Source organism: Lepisma saccharinum, chromosome 2, assembly GCF_977018435.1.
Source record: "Lepisma saccharinum chromosome 2, izLepSacc3.1, whole genome shotgun sequence".
Classification (NCBI taxonomy): domain Eukaryota; kingdom Metazoa; phylum Arthropoda; class Insecta; order Zygentoma; family Lepismatidae; genus Lepisma; species Lepisma saccharinum.
The window spans coordinates 196,351,831-196,377,164 of NC_139230.1; positions in this window are offsets into that span (position 1 = coordinate 196,351,831).

The following is a 25,334-nucleotide window of genomic DNA, read 5'->3' on the forward strand; positions in this document are numbered from 1 at the left end:
GCACACTTGATGACAGGTAGGACTTGACGCATAGACGTTGCGATGGTGATATGATCAGCATCACGCTCCGACTATCTGTACCCCCCCCCCAGGATTGTCCACCGGTGCCCTTTTATTAGAGACTGGGCCAGGTGTGTCGATGGAAAATTCCCACCTGAAACCACTCGCTCCGGGAATAGAACTCGAGTCTCCTGCGTGGCAATAAGACGACATACGGACTCGCAGCTCTTATAGGGATAGAATTGAACATATTTTTCAAAGAGAAGAATTCCATTACCACGAAATTTATATCCGTCAGTGATTTAGTCTGAACAAAGGCAGTTCCTGTATAGTTTATTTCTTTCATTAGTAATAGTAACAGGATACTAAACTTCCAAATTAGGTTAAGTATAATGCACATGACCCTGGCGAAATTAGTGACCAGTAGTTATTTTCTAAATGTGTAACAAGTACTTTTAACTTGTTACTTATAATAAATAATGGAAGTTCTCAAACTACCAATAAAATAATTGTTATTTCAAATATTTATGTTCCAAATACATTGTGGGGAGCTGAATAATAGATTACTTTTGGGCATATTTTAAAAAAATAACAACATTTTTAAACAAATAACAAATTCAGAAAATAATGCTAAAACGCTTAAAATTAGTTTTGTATTTGCACGTGAGCTAAATCTTTCAACAAGCAAAGCAATTCATTTTACTCATTACTCAAAATTTTTACTTGTTAATTTAGAAAATCACAAAAGAGTAAAATTATTTGCAATTGTTATTGTTTTAACTAATAAAATCGAGACCAAATCTGAAATTTAAAGTGTGTGTGTGTGTACATATAAAATGTATTTGTATTGCAATCTAGCTATAACAGTATTACAATTCACAATACAATTTTGTTCGAACAGCATACTTTTAGTTGCTTGTGTTATCTTATTTGTTCCATGTTTACATCAGCCTAACGAACCTAAGAAATCAATTTATTTTAACAGTATAGTTTCGATTACCCCAGAGAAGTAAGAAATCGAAATAAAATAACCTAAATACAAAGTTTGAGTTTGGTCTAAGCACATTTTATGCACAGAAAGGCTAGTTGTGACTAAACCTATAGTTTAAAGTTGGGTTTGATCAATATATGCCTCCACCGAGAATAATCTCATTTGAAGAGTTCAGAGGAAAATCCTAATAAGTCCAATTTTATCTATTTTCTGTTGTCGATGGGATTAAATAGGTCCGTCAGTGTAGTTTTGTATGGTGTATCTGCACAGACGAAAAACTCTGGTAAGTCCTGAGAAATGTGACAGTTTAAAAATGATATGCAGGGGAAAAGTAGTGAGCCTTGAAACTTTGAATTTGTTATCTTGTATTCCAAACTAACACCCAGCGAATTCTCAAGAAACTTCTAGGCCATATATTTGTCTTGATGAAAATTTGGGTTCAGGACAGTCTCATTAGAACTTGCTCCTTCTGAGGGTCTCGTTGCATATTTGTTTCTAATACATTTTAAAAGTCTACGAATTTTATATTCACAAATGTCCTTTTTTCAGAATGAATTTTCATATTCAACAATCTCTTGTAGCTACAGTCAACATCAAACTTGTAGTTAGGCAAATTTTGATGGTACCCTCGTAGATACGTGTAAAGATGTAACTTCTAATGGAGCAAACTGTGATGCAAAGCCATTGTGAATAGACCTCTGTGTTGCTTACTCGACTATTTTTGGCTCCGACTGTTCGCTAATCAGCTTTCACTCGATATTTTTATAATAATATATCAAGTATTACCTTCTGTACAACTCTGAAAGCCCGATAAAGTGGTATAAGCTATTAAGAACATGAACGAGAGCTACGCTCCGGAGTTAAGAACAACACGCAGAGCTGGTGAATAAGCTCATTATTCAGAGTTTCGTTTGTTTTGCTTTTGTTGGAAAGAGTTACGCGCTGCAGTAATGTTCCACTCAGCACCGGGGCAGGAACTTTTTGCGTTTTGTTGATCTTTCAAATTTGCATCTGGCGGAGGCATTGAAGCATCTCCTCTGAATGGCAAATAAAGACGGTTGAATAAGTTTCCAGGGCGTGGTCTGGTGTCATTAAAACAGATGTACGGCCGATTTATGCGCCTCTCCAACATTAGTGCAGTTGTAGTCTAATGGTTGGTTGTGTGATCTTTGCTTTATTAAAGCTGTGAATTTTTCTTGGCAGTTGATTATCCTAGCAAGAACGAAGGAATGCTCTGAATGTGGTCGCTGGATCACCCACCCACTCTTTGTTGTTACGTAACAAATTCTAACATATCTTGATTTAATTTTCCGACCTTGATTGTTCCTTTCAAAGAAAACCAACTGCTAGAGACTAAGTGACATTTAATTACACTCTAATTTAATTACATGTTTGAAGACTTCAACTCATCCCTTCTCTAAACGGGCTGTTTTACATCAAACATTTGTTTATTGTAATAATTTCAAGTACTTCAGGAAGTTTTGTGTGTGTGTGTGTGTGTATGTGTGTGTGTGTGTGTGTAATGTGTGTGTGTGTGTATAATGTGTGTGTGTGTGTGTGTGTGCGTGTGTTTATGTCTTTTTATTAATTTATTGCAATTGAGGACTAAAAGTGGTAAACGTTGTAAGTGCCAAAAGCGAAAATGTTGGGAAATCGCATTGTTCAGCACATCAGCCCGTAAGAACGTTCACAGTAGTGACCTCTTTACACGCTCTTTGAACTACTTAGAGGGCTACCAGCCACTTTTCACGTTTACCACATTATAAAGCATGGCACATTTCACAGTTTAACGTGAAAAACGGTGTTTAAATTATTATGGCACTTACAGCGTTTACCCATTTTAGTCTTCAATTAACCATACAATTTTGAGTGAACAGCATACTTTTATTTGCTTGTCTGATTGCCCCACGTTTACATCATCAGCCTAACGAACCTAACAAATCAATTTAAGTATGATATTTCACTTATTACACCAGTAATTCCCCGCCTCTCCGATGGTGTAGATATACGTCGTCGCCTTGTAATCAAGGGGTCCCCGGTTCTATACCCGGTGGTGGGACATAGTGGTTCGGATTCCATTTTGAGCTGTAGGTGCAGTTCCAATTAGCCTATCTGTGCATAAAGGTTGACTTAAAACAAAACTCAGACTCAAGTACAGTTCCGATTACCCAAGAGAAGTAGGAAATCGAAGTAAAATAACCTCAATGCAAATGCAATCACTTATAAGTGATCTTGAATTCGAAACCAAGACCTTTCATGATGCCTGGTGGTTTGCACTGTGTAGTTTGAACATTCCACTTTGTGAGTGACCGTTTGCTTTGTTTCATAGATTTCAACTCAAAAAAAACAATATCTTCTATCTACTCTCTTCAGTTTCCTTAATGTCATGCAGACTGAAAAGCATTGGTGCTATATCGACACAGAGGATAATCCCAGGAGGTCGACACCACATTTTGGTTTACCGAAATGGTGTTAATTGGATTGATTTGGTGTTTTGAGTCCACTTTATGCACAGTAAGGCTAATCGGGACTGGACCTACAGTTTAAAGTGGGATCCGAACCACTTGTGCATCCACCGGGTATCGAAGCCTGGACCCCTTGATTACGAGGCGACGACGCTACCACTGCGCCATCAGGGAGGCCCTCGAAATGGTGTTAAAATGGTGTTGATTATCACTATTTGTCTGTGTTATTTTAACACCAATTAGGTTAAAACATTGACCTACGCGTGGTATAGACCTCCTGGGACTACTGTATTTGTCACATTAATAAACATTCTTAGAGTGCAATGTAAAACACTTCTAGTTGGTTCTGAAAAGTATCCTTGATTTTAATTTGTAATTTTTGGCTATGAAAAACCTATCTGCAATGAATCTTGACATTTATTAGTAGTGGTATCTAGATACTCAGGACAAAATGATAACTTAAAATAATAGCAAAAGCATCCAAATTTTAATTTAAATTTCCAAGAAAAATTAATTGTTTATGCACGATATAAAACCATTGATGTAACATCTCATTAGTTTTGCCGTCTACTTACTACCATCAGAGATTGTGGATTAATGTTAAGGCCTCAGCATGAGTATACTTTTGTATACGATTAATGAAAAACACAGTCCAAAAACCGACGTACAATAAGTAAAATACAAGGAAATACACATTTTACTTATGTTCAATAATTTATTTTTTCGAAGAAAAACGTTCTAAAGTTACTGAAATCCGTTTATTTGTCTTTGTAGGTGAAGCACGATGGTCTGACGAGGGATGAAATAGAAAGAATGAACAAAGGATAAAACAAACTCAACATGCCTTCATTCGTTCGAGGTGAATTCGGAAAATCAAAGAAAACATCATTCGTTTTCTTCACCAAAGAACTCGGGTCATGGGATTCTGAAACTGGTCCAGGCTGTTTCATCTAGGGTATCGTGGGAAAAATCACTGAACACCGCGGAATGGTAGCTGAGAGAAGCGCCAAGACCCTGAACATTTAGGAAGTTCTGATCGATTCCTGTGGTGGGCGTGAGCAATAAAGACTTGAAATACAGAGTTCCACACATTATCGACTGGGTGCTAGTGGCAGGCGGCCATTTATTGGCATTGCTGTTGAGAATGTACATAGGTTCGAAACTGCGAGACCTTCGGACGTTAATGAGTTATTGTTGTAAACATGAAAAAGTTAATTAATAACAAGATTGTCAATACACATAATTTGCCCAGTTTACGAATAAATATTGAAATCTTCCTTAGGATAAGGAAATATTGTAAGAATGAGAAAAAAGAGCTATTTAAAAAAGAAACAATAGTGTCCATGAAAAAATGTCAATATGCCTAGAAATAGCATTGACTTAAGAAAACCCTTGGCTTAGAACGGATTAAAATTTTAGTTTTTGCGTGGTGTAAGGATTTTTGCGAATTGCCGTTCCTGAAATACTTGCTTCATAATCATTTGGTCGCTAAATTATTATTATCAAGTTATTCGTAGTCATTTGATTCAATTATTAACATTTGTATAAGGTCTCAGTTCGTGGAGCTTCATGGAACTCAATGACTAAGCCGTACCTCAGAATGATTGTTTAAAACCTAGCTTATGCAGCCTTTCTGGTGTTCAACGTGATTAACGAATTCGGACGGAATCGCAGACAGCGTTAAAGCATTGAAGCGGTACAAATTTATGGGCCCTAAGTTCGGATTGTGGCTGTGGCATGGGTATTTCATGCCATTTGTTCATCTTCGTTTATTTCGCCAATTCACCAATTGGTCAGAAATATCATGTAGAATCACATACAAAAAAGATAAAAATAGTCTGTTTCTATTTTAGTTATTTAACGTTGATTTTGTATCTCTTTGATTGGTGAGGCACACCCATGCCACACACCCCAACACCCCCCAAAAATTCTTGGGACCTCTGGCTTCATAGCGCTTTTCACTGACCACTCCATCACAGAGTCGGACAAAGAAAACAGTTATTGAATTCAAAGTTTCACTTGTAATCATCCTAGCAATCTCGTGTCTGAAGGTTCTACATTAGTGTTTCCTCTTTCATCTTTTTCTTTATACTTTTAGTCGGGAGATAGAGAAACAACGTTAGAAAACCAAAATTCAATACAAAACAACCTTAATTCATGTAACCAGTATACAATCCTAATTTCATTTCATGTTAATCTTAAAATTGTTGCACAAACAACATAATGGATTGTTCTTTTAAATTATATAACTGAATCAGCCATGTGTTATTGTCACCCTTTAGAAAGTACAAATGTTCAATTTTTAAGTTTTCGAATTTGTAATTTCTCTCCTAATAGTGTAATCTGCTCACGAAAATATAATGGTGACGATGGTATCAAACAGTGAAGTGATATCCCTCGTACGATAGAAATATGTCATTGTTTCATCATTTCACGACAAACCTTCCAGACAGACATTTGAAACTAAATTTGTGCATACACCCTCACGCAGCAAATGCCAGATAGATAAATATAAGTGTTGTATAAGTTAGAAACTTAAAGAATCACTCAAATGTAAGAAATAATAATAAGAGGTGCACACCATAAAAGGCACATGTATGACGGTATAATGCAATTTTGGACATATAAAAGTTAGCTGCTATTTGTGTTTTATTGTATTTGTCTTATTTTTTGTCACTACTTTCCTGCCACTTCTTGTTAATCACGATATGAGATGAAATTGATGAACGTTCCCGTAAAAGCCAGGACTCGAACCCGGAACTTTCGTTGGCTGAGTTATTAACTCAAGATCCTCGGTCACCGAAACATCTATCCATTTTTTTCTCTCAATAATGCGATCATTATTCGGCCCAAAACCATTAACTAACTAACTAACTAACTAACTCTCTAGCCTTCTTAAACCCGAAGGTCCATGGCTGCAGCAACACAGGCCTTCCATCTGTTCCTATCTTGAGCAAGATCTATATACTCTTTTCCATCCCTACCGATTTCCCTTAGGTCCATATCGACGTTGTCCCTCCATCTTCGTCTTGGCCTTCCTACTGGTCTCTTACCATCAGGTCTCCCAACAAGAATCCTGTAAAGTCCTCTTTCCTCTCCCATTCTTGCCACATGGCCTGCCCACCTAAGTCTTCTTGATTTAATTATTCTAATAATATCTGGACATGAATACAAATTATGTAGTTCTAAATTATGTAACCTTCTCCACTCACCTGTCTCCCTTTTAGGTCCAAATATTTTCCTAAGGATCCTATATTCAAATACTCTCAATTTATGTTCCTCTTTCAATGCAAGGGACCAAGTTTCAGACCCATATAATACTACAGGCAAAATTACTGTTTTGTATATTTTAACTTTTAGTTTCTTAGATATTAAACGAGAAGACAAAAGTTTATGAAGAGAGAAGTAACATGCATTTCCTGAATTAAGCCTACTTTTTATTTCCTCTTTAATATAATTTTCATTTGTTAATATTACTCCTAAGTATTTGAATTTGGAAACTGGTTCAAACGAGTTGTTATCAATAATTACATTTTGATTATTACCTAACACTTGGTTTCGGCCTGTAAGCATATATTTAGTTTTCTCTTTGTTAACTTCCAAACCTATCTCTTTAGCAGTTTTGAAAAATATTTTAGCATTATTCTTAATTGTATTCACATCATCCCCCAGTAAGTCTACATCATCTGCATATTCTAACAACTGAGTCACACCATTTAATTTTAGTCCTTCTTTAGTTTCGTTTACCTTCCTAACAGCATATTCTAAGGCAAAATTAAAGAGCAATGGAGATAATGCATCTCCTTGTTTTAACCCATCATAAATTGTAAATTTGTTAGACATATTAATACCCACACGAATTTTACTTTCTGTTTCACTGGTGCATATTTTTATCATACTAACAAGCTTCTTAGGTATTCCAAACTCTACTAATATATTATATAATTTATGTCTTTTGACCGAATCATATGCTTTTTTGAAATCAATGAATAGCTGATGGACATTTTGATTATATTCCCACTTCTTTTCAAGTGTCTGTCTGATGTGAAAAATTTGATCTGTAGTTGATCTGTTGCGTTTAAATCCACATTGATAATCACCTATAATTTCATTAGCATATGGGGTTAGTCTTGTTAAAAGAATGTTAGATAATATTTTATATGTTGTTGAGAGTAGAGAAATTCCACGGTAATTATTGCAGTTCATTTTATCACCTTTTTTAAACACAGGAACAATTATGGATTCTTTCCACTGTTGACGGATTTCTTCTTTATTCCATATTAAACAAATTAATTTATGAATTTGACACATTAATGAATTTCCACCATATTTAATTAACTCAGCTGGTATTAAATCAATGCCAGGTGCTTTGTTATTCTTTAGCCTTTTAATAGCATCTTTAACTTCAGTCAAGTTAGGTTCTGGAAGTAAAGGTTCTGCTGTGTGGACTTCATTTACTTCTGATTTATCTCCTACATGGACATTTAAAAGGTCATTAAAGTAGTTCTTCCATCTATTTAGAATATCGCTTGGGTCAGAAAGAAAATCACCGTCTTTATCTTTTATCAAGTTTACTTTAGGTTGCCACCCCTTTCTAAACTCATTTACACCTTTATATAAATCTCTGATATTTATATTTTTGCTGTTTGTTTCAATTTCGTTAATTTTGCTTTTCAAGTAATCTCTTTTTTACTTCTAAACGTGCGGTTAACTTCTCGCTTTATTCTATTATAATTGTTTAGATTTGTATCATCAGAGTTATTTAACCACCTAAGTCTAGCCTGATTTCTTATTTCTATTAGATTATGACATTCATTATCAAACCATGGCTTACTTTTTCTCGGTTTATGGTATCCTATACTTTCTTCAGCTGCTGATTCTATTGCATTACGTATGTGCTTCCAATTCTTATTTACGTCTGTTTCATTTATATTTTCATCATCATTTAAATCCTGCAAAACATCAAATCTATTTGACAGTTTAATTTGGTAATCTTTCTTAATTCTTTCATCAGTAAACTTTCCTGTATCAAATTTTAGAACTTTTAGATTTTGTTGCTTATGATTTATCACTGAGAGTCTTTCTCTTAATTTAGCAATTACTAAATAATGGTCACTGGCACAGTCAGCACCTCTATGTGTACGAACGTCAATTATACTAGTATGCCTTCTCTTATCAATGAGAATATGATCTATCTGATTATGAGTTTTACCATCTGGAGAAGACCAGGTATATTTATGGATATCTTTATATTTAAAAGTGGTACTTTTCACAATTAAATTCTTTGAGGTTGCAAAAGTAATCAATCTTATACCATTATCATTACTTAATTCATGAAGACTTTCTTTACCAATCGTGGGTTTAAATGTCTCTTCTTTGCCAATCTGTGCATTACAGTCACCTAACAGAATTTTCATATCATACTGAGGAAATTTATCAAAGACCTGTTCTAACTCTGTATAAAAATCATCTTTAGTATTATCATCTTTATCTTCCGTTGGTGCATGTATGTTTATTAAAATAATTTTACACCACCTACCCTGTAAAACTGCATATGATATCCTATCATTAATAAATTCTACTGTTTTAAGAGCCGATATAATTCTATTATTTATGAAAAAGCCTGTTCCAAAATTATGATTTTCAGTACCACCATAGAAAAAAGTATAATTTTTAGTTTTACAATTCCCTTCTCCTGGCCACCTAACTTCCTGGACAGATACTACATCTAATTTATACTTAACTATCTCATTAACTGTACACTGAAATGCCCCAGGCCGGTAAAGGCTCAGAACATTCCAGGTGCCTAATTTAATATCCTTATTCCTAACGTAGATCTTATCCTTAGTCCAGGGACCTCCCAAAGTAGTCCCCACCCGGAGATCCGAACGGGGGACTATTTTACCTCCGGAATATTTTACCTTGGGAACATCCATGGCCTTATATTGCTGATTCTTGACATGGCTTTTTACAGTGCAGAGTTGTCAGCTCTACGCCTAACCCCCAATATGAATGGAGGAACTACTACAGAAGACAAACACAAACACATTAGACAGCACAACTACTACACAAGACACACACAAACACATCACAACTATAACACAATATAAACACAAACACACCACAACTACTACACAAGACAAACACAAACAAATGAGACAGCACAACTACTATGCAAAACAAACATACTAGACAGCACAACTACTACACAAACATACTAGACAGCACAACTACAACACAAGACACATACATACACACCACTGATACTACACAAGACAAATAGAAACACATGTCCAAATTATATGCATTTAAAAACACCTAAACCTTAAATCAATTAAAAACAATAATATTTAAAGATTAATTCATTTTGTTCTTCATATGGAGTCGGTCCACTTTTCTTTGAATGCCCCATCAGCTGAATTGACCCGTGTATTCAGTTTGTTTATCCTTTGTGTCCTTCACACTCCAATACAATTTACAATACAGGGTTAGTAAAACTTGTTAATTTCAATTTTTTATTCAAATTTCATTCATTACAGGTAAACCCAATTAGCACAGATGAAAAGGAAAACTACTCGAGACTCCCTTAGCAAAATTACAAATTTACAGCATTCGTAGAAACTTGCAAAATTATGAACATTAGTAAAGTTCAATGTATGCTCACCACACAATACTGCACACACAATGGTCACATTCCTCCCAAACCCCTTGTAGCATATCACAGTCAATTTCTGTGATGTGTAGGTCCAGGCCAATCACCATCTTTGCAAGTGATGGTGTTATCACAGAAATACACTCGGACATAAATAAATAAATTATTAATGTAATATATCATTAATTCTTATATTAATTACTTCAACAGTAATGATATTAGCCTCTTTATCATAAAAAAAATTATAAGAGTTTGTAACCTTGTAGGTTTGCTATGAATGACGCAACTTTGCAATTTTGCCAAAATTGAGATTTCCTTTTCATCAATACTAACTATATTGCAAAAAATGTTAATTCAAAAAATTCTGAAATTAATTGCAATTTTTCACATTACCAGTACGAAACAAAAAAATTGGTGCAAAATGTTATGTGGCAGTTTTGCAGTCTAATTATTTCTCTTGTAGTCTACGGTTATTACAAGCATAAAAACAGTTTTTCGTTGTGACGTTTCAGGAGAACACATGAGACATTTATTTTTAGTTTGACTAAAGATACAGATATAACAAAGGTTAACATTAAAAAAAAGAAGAAAAAAAAATAATCCGCTATATAATGGATGTTGTCAATGTTACATTGTTGTAATATAGCAACTTAACTGTGAAAACAATCCAGTTTCAAGAAATGGCTTTCTTAGTTTCTTAGACAACTTTTAATTGTTACAATTTTCAAACATTGGTTATCATTATTTTGATCCCAAAATATGCCCAGTTTTTGTGCTGAAATCTTGATCCTATCTTCACCATAAATATCCAGCCCTAGTTATTTACCATTAAAAAAACAAATTCATTTCATATACAATTTTTGAATATAAAATGCAGTTTTCAAATTTTCAACTTTTTAATTGTCACAAATTTTTGTCTCTAGTAACACCTCATCCCTAACGAGCAAAGGTTGAAATTTATCACTCTGAAGGATCTATAGTAAAGTAAAAACTACAATTGATACAAAAATGCACTTGAGCATAGCTCACCTATGCTGGAGTAGTCCCGTGCATCTATTGTCTTGAAGGAAGACTCAAAGAAAGGCCCAAAACCATTGTAACAATTTATTTTGTTTCTCAAGATAACAATTCAAGTACATGACGAAATCATAGGATAATTGTCCAAAGTTCTCACTGGATCCAACAGGCATGTTCAAACTCAGAGAAACAGAAACAAGGTGAAGCAGATGGTATGTACAAGCGGAAGTAGGGGCTTCCGGAGGTAAATAACAATCAACACAGTCTGTATGTTACTGTGCAGGAATTGTGCAGCACGTTGCATACAACGTACTCTCTCCATAACTACTACACTGCATTTCACAAATGCCTATTCTATTTTACACCTAAAATCAATGTTCTATTTAATCTTACATTTTGCACGTTGGTATGAAGTTTAAGAGCTAAAATAAGCAATGAAACAAAATTCTTAATTTAGATGTACATTTTACTTATTTGAAGCTGCAGAGGTTGAATTTTACATTGACATTATTACATAGTTACACGTCTTACATTCAAACAGAATGATATACTTAATTGTTATCACCAGATTTCCTTTACATAATTTTGACTCTCTCAAATGTCTGTGTCCTAAATTTCGTAATTGGAAAGTTGACTTTAACATAGGTTCTATTTTTCTAAGAACACTTGATTTGTGGCAAGATTGATTGTGCATATACATAACTGAAAAATATTATCCCTATTTACACAAAATTCTGCATTCGTTCTTGTTTTTCTCAACTGTCATTTGTTATCACGTTGAAATTATTAATTTGAAGTATTAACGATATTTATATTTGCGTGGATACCAGGGTGAAAAATATTTTCATTTGTTCAGTGCTGTAATTTAATTATAAATATTTACCAAAGCTATTAAATTAATTACATACGTTTTTTGTAAATTTGTCGTTTAGATAGTGAGTGGACAGAAGAGCTGATAAGAACAGGGTGACACCCCTGCTTGTTATTACAAAATTGTCCCTTTTGATCGCGTGTCTACATGGAAATCTTATGTACACGAAAATACTTATGCTAGCATACAATTAATAGAAACATCTAACCAATAGAGGCTCGCTCTCTAATTACAGCAAACTTTAACAAAGTTTATTGCTATATAGTCGAAAGTATAATGAGTAGAATTGAAAGAATACAAATGAAGAAAACGTAGAAAGAGAGATAAAAAATCGTAGATCTAAAACTATATTATTATAAATTAACAAACATTTAAAGAACTAACCAGGGGTCCCGGGTTCGAATCCCGCTCGGGCTTGGTTGTTTGTGAATATCCATTCATCAATTTCATCATTTCATCACTCATCCCAATCTTCGCAAATTAGCCAAGAGGCACAAAACGCGAAGTAAAGTAAACTAAATCAATCAATCAAATTTGAAGAACTATGCTCAAGAACAAGTTATTCTACAGAACAATGTGATACTTGCTAATAATGGATATAATACATACAAATCTAGGAATCTTGTAACCGTTCAAGCATTTTTCTGTTCAGTTGTTGGGACATTTTAACTATACATTTTATAATGAAAGTATTCGTTTTGAGGGCCTGTGTTTCCCTGGACTTTCACTATGAGACAGATACATGGACAACTTTTTTGGCGGATCTGTATGCTGATGATGACTGATCGAACGTGAGTACGTCAAACCAAGAATGTTTAAGAAAGCGAGCGAGGGATCTTAGCTGCAAAAAGTGGTCCTGGGAGGGAGTTCACGAGTTTTGGCACGAAAAGATTACCACCGTGGAAAAGAGAAGCGAGAAGCTTTACAGCAATAACGGAAGAAAAACTTTCGACATGCTTGTGCTCTTCCATTCTTGTTTCACCCCTGCTGCCAGTATTCAGAGCTCATCACCCAGTCATTCCCATGCGAAACGGCCTTCTGGGAAGAAATCTTCGACATCGCAATTCTGGAAAGAACGGAAGGAAAAGGAAATTGAGACAGAAGTTTCTGTTTGTTGTGATGCAAAGAAGAGAAAATTCACATAAGCAAGGATATTGGAACGAGGGCGCTGAAGTATTTCGTAAGGGATTTGTACTCTAAACCTTTTTATATGGTAAAAATATTGCCATTGTGATTGTAATTCAATATTCTCTGATGTTATACTATTCAGCGACGATGCTAAATCGGATCTAACTTCCATTAGTTCTTTATTGTCAACACAAGAGGAGCAAAATAGTCAGTCCAAAATTTTGACGTCTTTGTTTCTATACAGACTAGTAGTTTAAACTCACGCTGTTGATACTTGAAATAAATTTATACTCTTGACAAACTCGGTACCTGATCGTAGGGTTTATTTATAGAAGAAAATATTGAGATATTATGGTTTTTCATTTTCTATTATTGAATCAGTGTCTATCATAATCCTTTTTGCTGGAATTTTTATGGTCCTGGGACTTTCATATGTCCTTAAAGCTCCTTTTTATTCCCACATCGGGCATATCTGTTCCTGTAATCTTCAAATACGTTGATCTTCCTTCTATATACACATAATATTCATGTTTTTTTTCCTTTTACGGGTTTCCTATATCGTGTTTTCATCATCTCGCCTTTTTCACACATGAATTCTTAAAAACAATTTGTTTTTAAATTCTCTTTACGTTATTGTATTTTATCTTCCTCCTAACCTTCCAGATGCTTTAATCTTATATGTTTTCAATTACATTATGCCTTTTAAATGCCTCAAATTTCTTAAACCGAAATTATTTAAATGAAATATTTTTTCTACATTTTTATATTATTTCCTATATTATTAAATAATTGAAAATATTTCTTTGATATTTTGCTTCTCCACTTCACTTCAAATCGTCTTTAATTTTGTGATTTTCCGATCATGTATTCATTATTTCCTATGAATAGTCCATTAGATACTTTTCGATTTCAAATCTGTGTATATGTATGTATGTACAGTGGATTATTTTTAATACGAACTTGGATAATTCTAATTTCTCGCTAATTCGAACAGAACTTATTTCCGGTTGAAATTATCTTTAATTTTGTGATGTTTTTGTTAATTCGAATTTTGGATAATTCGAACTTTTTCCGTGTCCCCTTAAAAAAAGTACACTGTATATACGTACTTTTGTTTCCAGTATATCTACTACACTAGAACTCTCCTCAGTTAGCAAGGCGAATGCCGGAATTGTAGATTCAAGGAAGGTTAGGGACGCTTACTTCCATGTCCTTGTCTCTTCTCTCCATTCCTCGTTTTCACATATTTCCAGTGGAGGTTAATGGGTTTCCCCGATGACGTACTGGTGACTCCGACGTCATGTAATCAAGGGGTTCTAGGTTCAGTTCCCCTTGCAGGCACATTGCACAGTATGAGTTTTTATTTTAAGTTCTCTTTATGCACAGATAGGCTAATGGGGACTGAACCTACAGTTTAAAGTGGAATCCGAACCACTATGTGCCTCCACCGGGTGTGGAACCCGGGCCACTTGTTTACAAGGCTATGACGTTACCACTTCATCACGGAGGCCCATATTGCACAGTGAAGAGATTCCACTTTGATTATACTCTGTCCCTGGTATCTATGGAGCAAGGCCGTGCATAGTGGGAGAGAAGTGGTGGAAATCGAGTGGGCAGAGCGAAGCAGTACACACTTCTGCGGAGGCTGGTAACTGCAATCGCTTCCTCCTCCATGTACTCCCATTCCCTCTCACGTGTTCAGTTAATTGGCGGAGCCCCCTCGCGTCACTCTTGCGCCAAGACTTGTTTTCGTTCGCTTGCTCCAGATAAAACCGGGATAGAGTATAGGTCCCAAGTACCTATCTGAGCTTAAAAATGAACTTATAAAAACAAACTGTCGCGTTTAATGGAACGGTACAAACAAAAGAGAGTTAATAAAAATCGAATGGCAATTGAAGTACGCTTAAAGATAAGAGGTCGGAAAGTGAATTTGATGGTTTTACACAGCTACGAAAACAGCCATGATTAAATGTCAAGGCCTAACAGGCACCCTCTTGCCTTCCGCCTGGTTGAAAAAGGAAACGAACAAGAGCCGCACGCATTCACATAAAACATGCAAGAGGCATTTACAAACCTTGCTTGCTGCGGCAAAATTTGAGCCATAAATTTCAATTTTGCATGATACCTTTCCCGGGATGAATGTAAATAAACCCTGTCTGTTGCGGCCCGTGAGAGATTCGCGGGAATCCATCTTGTGTGAGTGTGGGCCACGCTGTTCCATTAACGATGTTATTATCTCACCTTTCGTCCCTACTGGACCTTCAAAAATAGGCTTCCAGGAGGTGCATTAACACGAAACACAGCAAATGCTTCGTTGTCGAACAAATGCCATTACAACTTATGTGATTCTTATCGGAATAATTCCGATGTGACCCTACTATGTACAGTCACCGGCAATAAAATTGGGGCACCTAGATAATGAATTACTCGTTTCCTTGCAATGCGTTATGTGGGTTGCCTAAGTGGATTTTAATAGCAAGTTCGATTGCAAGTTCTGTCACCGACGTGGTGTTAGTTAGGCAATACGCATTGCAGGGAAGCGTGTATTTCATGATCTAGGTGTCCCATTTTTATTGCCGTGTACTGTACTTAGAGATTCTTGTCTTCTCGCTTGTCTTGCGTCATTTGACGATTTTTATTGCTGTTTCTTCGTGTCATTTCGCTTCCTTTTTACTGTTATACGTACATTTTTAGCAGGTTCTATGAGGAATAATCAACTGTATTTGTATTTTTGTTATTTAGCGTAGCTTTTCTGTCACTCTCGGCTAATGGTACCAATGAGAATGAGTGATGACATTGATGAAGGGACACTCTCAAAGAACGCTCACGTCCAGGCCAGGATTTGAGCCCGGAAACATCGGTGGCAAGAATGCGGTCAACGAGCCGGGAAGAGCTGATTTGATAGTTCTCTTAATTTCAAACAACTACTGTTTATATTTCTATATTTGTTATTTAGAGTCATATTTCTTACACTTTGGCGAATGACGACAATGAGATAAGTGGTGATGAATTGATTTATTGATTTGGTTATTTGACGTCGCTTTTCTCCCAATTTTGACTAATCACTACGATGAGGATGAATGATCATAATTTGAAATAGATAAAAGGACACTCACAATGAACAGTTATGTCCAGACTGGGACTCGAACCCGGGAATGTCACTTAACGCGCTCGGCCACCGAACCGTTTCGGACAACTGTTGTTGGATATTGTTGCGTTTGCGAAATAGAACCAAAAATTATTTTGTTATTATTGACACGGAGAACAAAATTTTCAACATTTCTACTTCACTGCTTGAACTAAGACTTATCAATTTTCTCCCTTCACTTAGCCGGCGTATCTTCCATCCTAGGATCATAGAGGGGGTATTTCGAATTTCAGTGGCGCGAACCTCAGTATTTAATTTTTTCAGTCGGTAGGCCTAATTCAAAGTGCATATTCAAAGCGAACAAAAATTAGGCCCAGCTTTCAAAATATGTTTGATTTCATAAGTGGAAACAAGTGCTTCGCTGATGTCTTGATTTTCATGAGCTGGCCTAATGCAATGTCAGCAGAGTTTTTCCAACCCCACTGAAGGTCGCTGGCGTGATTAACTTTTAACAAGCTCATTTCCAATGCTTCAGCGGGACTCTTTTTTTAACATGATTAGCTTATTTATTTATGCTGCCCGGATCCTAGGTTCGACTCACGCTTACGGCGTGATACGATATGATTTAATTAATTTCAATAATTTAAACAGTTTTGTTCAGGTGTTTACACGAGGTAGAGGGTACCAGTTAGAAATAATGTTTACCGGTGGTTTCAGATAAGCGTTGACACGAAGATTTAGGGACTAAAGAAGTTGATTACGCAGCAAAACCAATTAACACAAAGGATGTCGCACTTCAGAGAACCCCTTTGTCTCTCATTATATTCGGAGAAAGATACGGTGGTTTACGGATTACACCCGCATCTCCACAAGGGAAAATATTCAGAGGTCATTTATCTTCTTTAGCTTGGCTGTTTGAAACACGCAAGCTATTTTTAGAAAGACCGGGTTGTTATGCTCAATAAATATCATCACGCAAACTTCAAGGCTAATTTTTGAAAATTGTGCTATTACATATAGAGCCTTCCTAATATTTAAATGACAAGAAAGTGGGGGAGGGGGGGTTGATGTTGATCTGTAATATGTAATAGTTTAATAAGAAGAAAATAATTAAATTGGAAATGGCAACACCAGTAATTTTGATTTTACTGAGCTGACTCTTCAAATAGGTGACTTCCTTTTGTACCCCTGCTTTACGCAAAATCTCTCATTTCTTACATCATCAACAATTTACTCCTTCAATATGAGTTAGCTTTGTTGAAATCGCTTTGTATGTGATGTTAGATGTGATAACCAGGGTTCGGATTTTGATTTTTTCCTTACGTAGTATGCATTGCTCTTAAGTATTAAAATCCTGAATACGAACCTGTGGTTATAAAAATGTGAATTTTATTGTGCATTCTTTTCGTCATATTTTCTATTTTTTTAAGTTTTAGGTTGTTTTTTTTCAAGTTTTACGTCACTTATTGGTCATTTTTTGCGTTTTACGTCCTTTTCTGCGTAATTTTTTTGCGTAATTGCAAAAAAAAACGTAATGTAATTGCATTGCGTTTCACTCACTCATTTTTAGCCAGGAACTGACATTATCGTCTTGATGTCGGTAACAATAAAAATAAGAATTTTATCGCCACGCGATTGTAGGAACAAATCAATATGCCGATCGACATTACCTACTGCAATAATTCTGAATAAGGTTAGATTTTTACAGATTTTTATACCTAAAATTCACATACACCTTGTAATTTCAGTTCCAACGTTACAGACGTAAGAACTGTGCCTTCCTAACGGGCATACCCTGAAATAAAGACAAAATTTTTAAGTCATTTTTAGTTCATTTTTCAGATATTTTTAGATCATCAAAATATGGGCCCTGGCGATAACGAACTGTTGAGAAATGAAGCATTTATAATCAATTGATATCCCGTATGCTCTTCTTGTTGTATTGTTGTAATGCACTATAGTATTACTTTCTTCAACTTAGTAATCTAAGATTCTACTCGTCACGCTACAAAATCAGAGGGAACAAGTTCGAACACTGGGTAAGGCACGTAAGTCTGTCTCATTGTGTTTGTCCCTATATCCATTTCATCAAATCATCATTTATTCACATCGCCCAGCTTAACAAAAGAGAGGGAACAATGGCGTAAAGTAACCAAAATGGAAATATAAACTCAGATTATATTCCTGAAGAAAATATAATCTACTTTAAATATTAATATAATAACTTCTGAATATACAATTTTTAGTTTCTGTGTGTTTTGAGTTTAGTTAGATTCAACGTGTATTATTCACTTCTGTAAGAGTTTGTAAGCGGATATTTAAAGCTTTTGGTTGTCTTATTTCGTCTTCATGATTTCCTATTTTTTATGAGTCACAAAAACATGTTTCCTTCCTATTTATTCTAGTGTATTAGTCGGTAATATAAGACTTGACTTGATTCAACTTCGGTGGATATCTTACTTCTTTACAAAATGCTATTGAACTTGCTAATAAGTTATATCTCCAGTGAAACACGTCTTCCAAATCAGAATGTATAAGCCTAAGTATTATCCAGAAAACATATCGTGATTCTGATTACACGCTTGTGTTGTAATCGTAACTCGAACTCATTTAGTCTGCAAATGTTAGTTAGTCTGCATCCTACCCTTAGTAACATTGAGATGGACTTAAAGGAAATCGGTAAGGATGGGAAAGATTGGATTTATCTTGCCCAAGATAGAGACAGATGTAAAGCTTCTGTTGCTGCAGCCATAAATCTTCGGATTTAAGAAGACTAGAGAGTTAGTTAATTAGTTAGTTTTCACTGGAACTTAATATATAAATAACATTTAGAAGCACTTGATGCCATTCAACAAACTTCCAAAAAGTTTAAGTAATATATTTTTCCAACAAGAAACAAAGCCTACCGTGTTCAAGAGGATCATTTGTATTATGACCAAGATAAAATTAATCCTTTCCTTTGTATACTTACCTCTTAAGGACATAAGCACAATCGAAACTGGGCCCTCATTAAGGTAAACAGAAACATTCCAAGTTCCCACTCAACGGAAACAACCCCACGTAGACAATTGGCCATGCAGCATCCTCATCTGAGTGTTATGATCACTTCTTGCGCTGAACACTGGATCTCCCGAGGCACCGGATTAAACTTCACTAACGAGCGTAATCACGGAAACATGAACAATGCAATCAAGTCTCTAATATTGTTTCGAGTGAAATGCAATGCACCGAAGGACAGAAATTACATTGGAAATTACCAATGAATGCGTATGCATGTAAATATGGAACACAAAGTTAAATACACCAATAGCGTGAATACGTTTAAATATCACCTGCTCTACGCAGAATACGTTATATTGATTGATTGATTGAGTTGGTGTTTTAAGTCCACTTTATGCACAGTAAGGCTAATTGTGACTGGACCTACAGTTTAAAGTGGGATCCGAAACACTATGTGCCTCCACCGTGTATCGAATCCGGGACCCCTTGATTACAAGGCGACGACGCTACCACTGCACCATCGGGGAGGCAGAATACGTTATATGTATGTACATATGTATGTATCTATGTATGTAAATGTGTGTGTGTGTGTGTGTGTGTGTGTGTAGCTATATTGAACAACGATTTTCTCTGTGCATTATATCCTACCGTAATTATATTTGAAGGGTGTTGGGGTAGCGCTTCGCTCGCCCTTGATCTCGGGTAGAGTAGAGCATAAAGGCTTATGTGATCAGCATCATGCTTTGAATTACTTTACTCCTTATATTCTCCTGTAACCGTTAATGAGAGTTTGGGTGAGTCCAGGGCCAATTTAAGCAGGGACAATACTTCATGAGGTCATCCACTTCAGGAATCGAACCCGTGTGTTCCACGTGGCAGTTAGATACCCTAACTCTTGCACCATCGTGGTTCTACGATATTTTCATTGGAATGGAAATTATATATTATGTATCAGCGAGGCGCTTTGGACTTTAAATAACATACTTTGGTCTTTAATGAAAAAATGTTAAATGAGTCTTGTAAAAAGCTTGAAAGATACAGTTTCAACTGTTAAGAATTTCATTTCTTGTTTGGTGGCAAGGAAAAATTCAACGACCAGTGTCGTCGTCAAGGAATTCTTTGGGTGAGCTCAAGGGTTGACGATTTCCTCCTTGTAATCAAGAGGTCCCGGGTTCGGCATCCGGTGGAGACACACAGTGGTTTGGATCTCATTTTAAACTGTAGGTCCAGTCCCGATTAACCTATCTATGCAAAAAGTGTTCTTAAAACTAAATTTAACAGAACTCAATATATTTTCTATGTCTCTTTCTTACTATATTTCTCTTCTTACTCTCTTCATATGTCACTTTCTCTTCTTTTTTCTGTTTCTCTATCTACATATCACTTGTATTTTCTTTCTATCGTTCCTTTGCTTTCTTTTCTTCTCAGTTTTTCTGTCATTGAATCTTTCGTTCTCTGCTCCTCTATTCTCTCTCCCTCCCTCTGCACATCGTGCTACAACGCTAAGGGTTCCGGGTTCGAATACCGGCCTGAGCGTGAATGTTTGTGAGTGTCCATTCAGATATTTCATCATATCATCATTCATCCCTATCTTTGCAATTAGTCAAAAGTGGCACAAAAAGCGAAGTAAAATAAAAGCAAATCAATCCAATCAATAAATCTCCTTCCCCCTCTCTCTCTTTCTCTGTGTATTTCTGTCTGTCAATCATTCTAACTTTTCTGTGTCTCCTACTTCTCTCTCTCTCTCTCTCTCTCTCTCTCTCTCTCTTTTTCTATCAGTTATTCTTTTTCTATCTGCCTCTTATCCTTCTCTGACTCTCCCTACTTCTGTCTGTCAGTCATTCATACTTTTCTATCTCCTTCTTATTCTCTCTCTCTCTCTCTCCCTCTCCCTCTCCCTCTCTCTCTTTTTTTCTGTCTTGTCAGTCACTAGCTTTTCCTCTATGTCTTTTATCCTTCTCTCTCTCTCTCTCTCTCTCTCTCTCTCTCTCGCCCGACCCTGTGGCCGAGTGGTTAGCACATCGCACTGCGACGCCAAGGGTCCCGGGTTCGAATCCCGTTCGGGCTTGGTTGTTTGTGAATGTCCATTCATCAATTTCATCACTCATCCCCATCTTCGCAAATTAGCCAAGAGGCACAAAACGCGAAGTAAAATCATCTAAATCAATCAATCAATCAATCTCTCTCTCTCTCTCTCTCTCTCTCTCTCTCTCTCTCTCTCTTGACAGGAGGATGGGCTTAGATAACTTTATGGTGGGTAGAGCCCCCCCTTGCCCATCCATGACATCAATTTGAATTGAACCCTACAAAAAGACTATGAAGTTGATCTAAAACACTCGATGCGCTTCCATACCTGATACTGATTCCCCCGGAATAATATTGCGAAAGAAATATGTACACTACATAATTTGCCAGTTGGCTCGCGATTCATTTATTTTTTCACTTTACCGCGCAAGGTTTCCCACAGGTATATAGATGTTTCAACACTAGAATGTCCTTTCAATCTGTACGCTCAATCGTGACAGAGGCGAGTAACCTATGTCCTCTCTCGCTTCCTAACGCGACATTTGTTACGTTCATTTATTTTTGTCACAGCCCGAAACCACGACACACTGTCAGACAATATGTTTGGTTGTTCACCAAGTACATTCCACTGAAGGTTGACACGTAGCAAAAGCCAGAGAAGAGAGGCGTGGATCGGTATAGAGCGAGGAAACAGCGTTTCGGTGTCGTGAGTACAAAAGCCACCGACTAAATCATGGCTGCCTGAAGCGGGAGACGATTACACGTGCACTTTTAGTAAATCACAAGATTGTTTTTTGAGGGGAGGCAATGATTTATATGAAATACTGAAGATGCCGATTTTTGTTAAAAATAACCGCTCCGTTACGTCATGAAAAGTAAAATTCTTAAAAAGAAATACCTATATAAATAAAAATCCTTTCAATAGCCAATTTTCTTACAAAAATAGTGCTTGGAGTTAAATTGATGGAAGTTAATTTGTGTAAACTTTCAAATTACTTATATTATTTTATTATAATAATAATAATTATTATTATTATTATTACCGTATTTACTCAAGTACGCGGGCACACACTAGTCCCCTCGATGATGCAGTGGTCACGTCTTCGTCTTGTAGTAAAGGGGTCCCCGGGTTGAATACCAGACGGAGGCACATGATGGTAGGAAATTCCACTTTAAACTGCAGGTCCAGTACCAATTAACCTGTCTGCGCATAAAATGGTCTTAAACTCGAACCCAGCGCAATTTGTTTGGCTAAAAATGTGGTAGAAAAATAATGTGTGTGAGGCTTACACAAGTATGGAACCAGTAAAAGGTAGGGTGTGAAGTAAGTGGACAAAATTTGGGACCGCCAATGAACGTCCTTTTGTAAAAATGAAATATGACACTAGTTATTAAAAATAACGAAAGGAATGTTACTCTGTAAGATTTTGTGATTGTGAAATACAGGGACGAAATTCTGCCGCAAAAATGAAGGACTCGCAGTGGCATCGAATAATAATAATAATAATAATAATAATAACAATAACAAGATTTCTTTCAAAATCCAGATTTGCAACTTAGCTGCAGAAGTCTGTAGCTTAAACCAAATGTTTAAGTGCATCATAGAGTTGAGTTTGGTTTGAGTTGGTGTTTTAAGTCCACTTTATGCACAGTAAGGCTAATCGGGACTGGACCTACAGTTTAAAGTGGGATCCGAACCACTTGTGCCTCCACCGGGGATCGAACCCGGGACCCCTTGATTACAAGGCAATGACGCTACCACTGCGCCATGGGGGAGGCCCAAGTGCATCATAGAGAAAGATTCAGGAAGATACATATAAAAACTCATCAATTGATGCACGGAAGTACAGCTCGACATACAATGAATTACTCACTTCCATCATATAATGCACTTCGGTGTTATCTTTACAAATGATATACAAAATTGCATGAAACTGTAAACCAGATTATTGACAAAGGCCAAAAATAAATTTTAGTGCATCAAATATATCCTCATATATCTTGTATATTTTTTTAAAAAATGTAACAAAACTAACTTGGTATACTCTTACACTGTACGCAAGGTGAAAATGCAGCATCGAATTGAATTTTAAGACTCCAAACAAAGCAATGTTTTTGGTGCTCCAAAACAAGAACTCAGTGGTCGTAAACCTCAAAATGAGAATCTAATGTTCCTAATTGAGATATAACGCACCATAAAACTGCAGTAAATCGTTTCCTGAGTTCTTGACCTTTTCTTCGGCAATTTTTGCCTAAAATCTCTCAGAAAAGTACAAAAGGTTATAAAAGAAATACTAACCCGCGAATCCCGTGGAGTATTGATCAAGGTAAAAGCAATTTCTAAACAGTGCAAGAAAGAACGGAGCTTAGCGTATAAGCCACACGAGCAGCAAGAAAATAGCATTTAGAATTGAATTTCTGGGAAACGTGAAACTGAAAAGAACTCGGTTCGGAAGAAGAGGGGGGACCCCTAAGTGACGCCCAAGTTAGGGAGGGGATCTGTAATATCATTACTGTCAAAGTGAATTACTGGGAGGTGAAAAAAAGAGCAATTTTCTCTAAAGACTAGGAATTTGTGCAAGTAACATGACTGATACATCCAGGAAATGTAGAGCTCTTTGAACGGCGAGTCGCACACTTTCACATGAGGCGGAATAAATAGGATCTGAGAAAAGCGACAATTCCCACACTCAGTCCCTGGAAATGAACGTTTCTTGTGCTTTACAAGTAATGAGAAAAAAGGACTAGATTAAAGAGAAAAGTCAGAACATCTAAATGCCTTAGAAACAAGTAAAGGAATCACAAAATTAATTTATGGTATTGATGAACTGTCGTATATTTTTTTAACCGAAAATCACGCCATTAATATATTATTAAATTCTCTCTAAAGCAACTGAAGGTAAAGGTCTCCCTGTGCATTGAGATATGCCATTAAAGCATATGGAATGGTGCAGGGGTGCCCATCCCCACAAAAAATCATGTCATGCGCCCCCTCAAATAATATCATTCGCACCTTCAAACCATATCGTAATCTCCACAAAGTATTTAATTAGGACAGCATGTCAACCGAAAGTAACTTTTCCCTTCGTCTCATACCCTTAGGTATGTGGGATCTTTTGGGAATGTAGCTCACTAATCATCATTCATCCTTGATGGTAAAGCACTCTCTGCTCGTGGTGAGCTTGATGGTAAGGCGCTAGAGGTACTAAATTTACACACTTGAATGGCAACACATGACACTTGAGTTTCACACCCCTAAAGATTGGATCAGCATGGGTAATGTAAGGATATACCTGTCTCTGTACTGCAACTGAAGATCTGCCGTGAGAGGTTATGCCTGTGACTGTACGTAGAGTCTGACTTGCGACTAGCGTTAACACGCTCTCCCTAGAACCTCCTCCTCTCTCTCTATTCAATCGTAACTTGCTCCTCAATAACTGAATTAGAACTGACCCCGAACTCTCTGCCTCCCAAACATTTATTGCAATTCAATTTAATAAACAAATGCACAGTCAGGCCTGTAGCCTCTTCCTGGATTTCGTCTGTTTACAGCTGATGACCAGGAAGAGCTTCAGTGCTGTCTGACACTGCATTCCTGTGATGTTTCTGAATATTTCCTGATTGGAAAACGATGGTTGAATGACTGGAAGTTGGAGTTCGTTCTCCATAATAATTAAAAGATACTACGGATCGTTACGCCTTAGCTTTACTGAACACTATGCTTGATCTTCCGCTCCTCCCTAAACAGGAGTGCCCATCACTCACGACCACCCCTAAAATTGTTCATCATAATCGATAATATCGCTTGTCTTGTAATGCATCTATAGTATAAAAACTTCACAAGAAGCGAGCAAGAAAATTTTAACATCCATTTCTTTGCAGGCTTTCAAGAATATTAATTTAATGCGGTGTCAATACTTTCGTAGGATCCCGAGATATTTACTCTTTTCCAGCTTCTGCTTTGGCACGTTCGGGGTCGAAAACGTGTGGATACCATATCGCTAAATGCAGACTCCAAGATTTAAAGTTCGAACTCTCTCTCCACTACAGAAATCCCTTGACAATCTAAGATTTAACACACTATTAAGAGCTTTCTA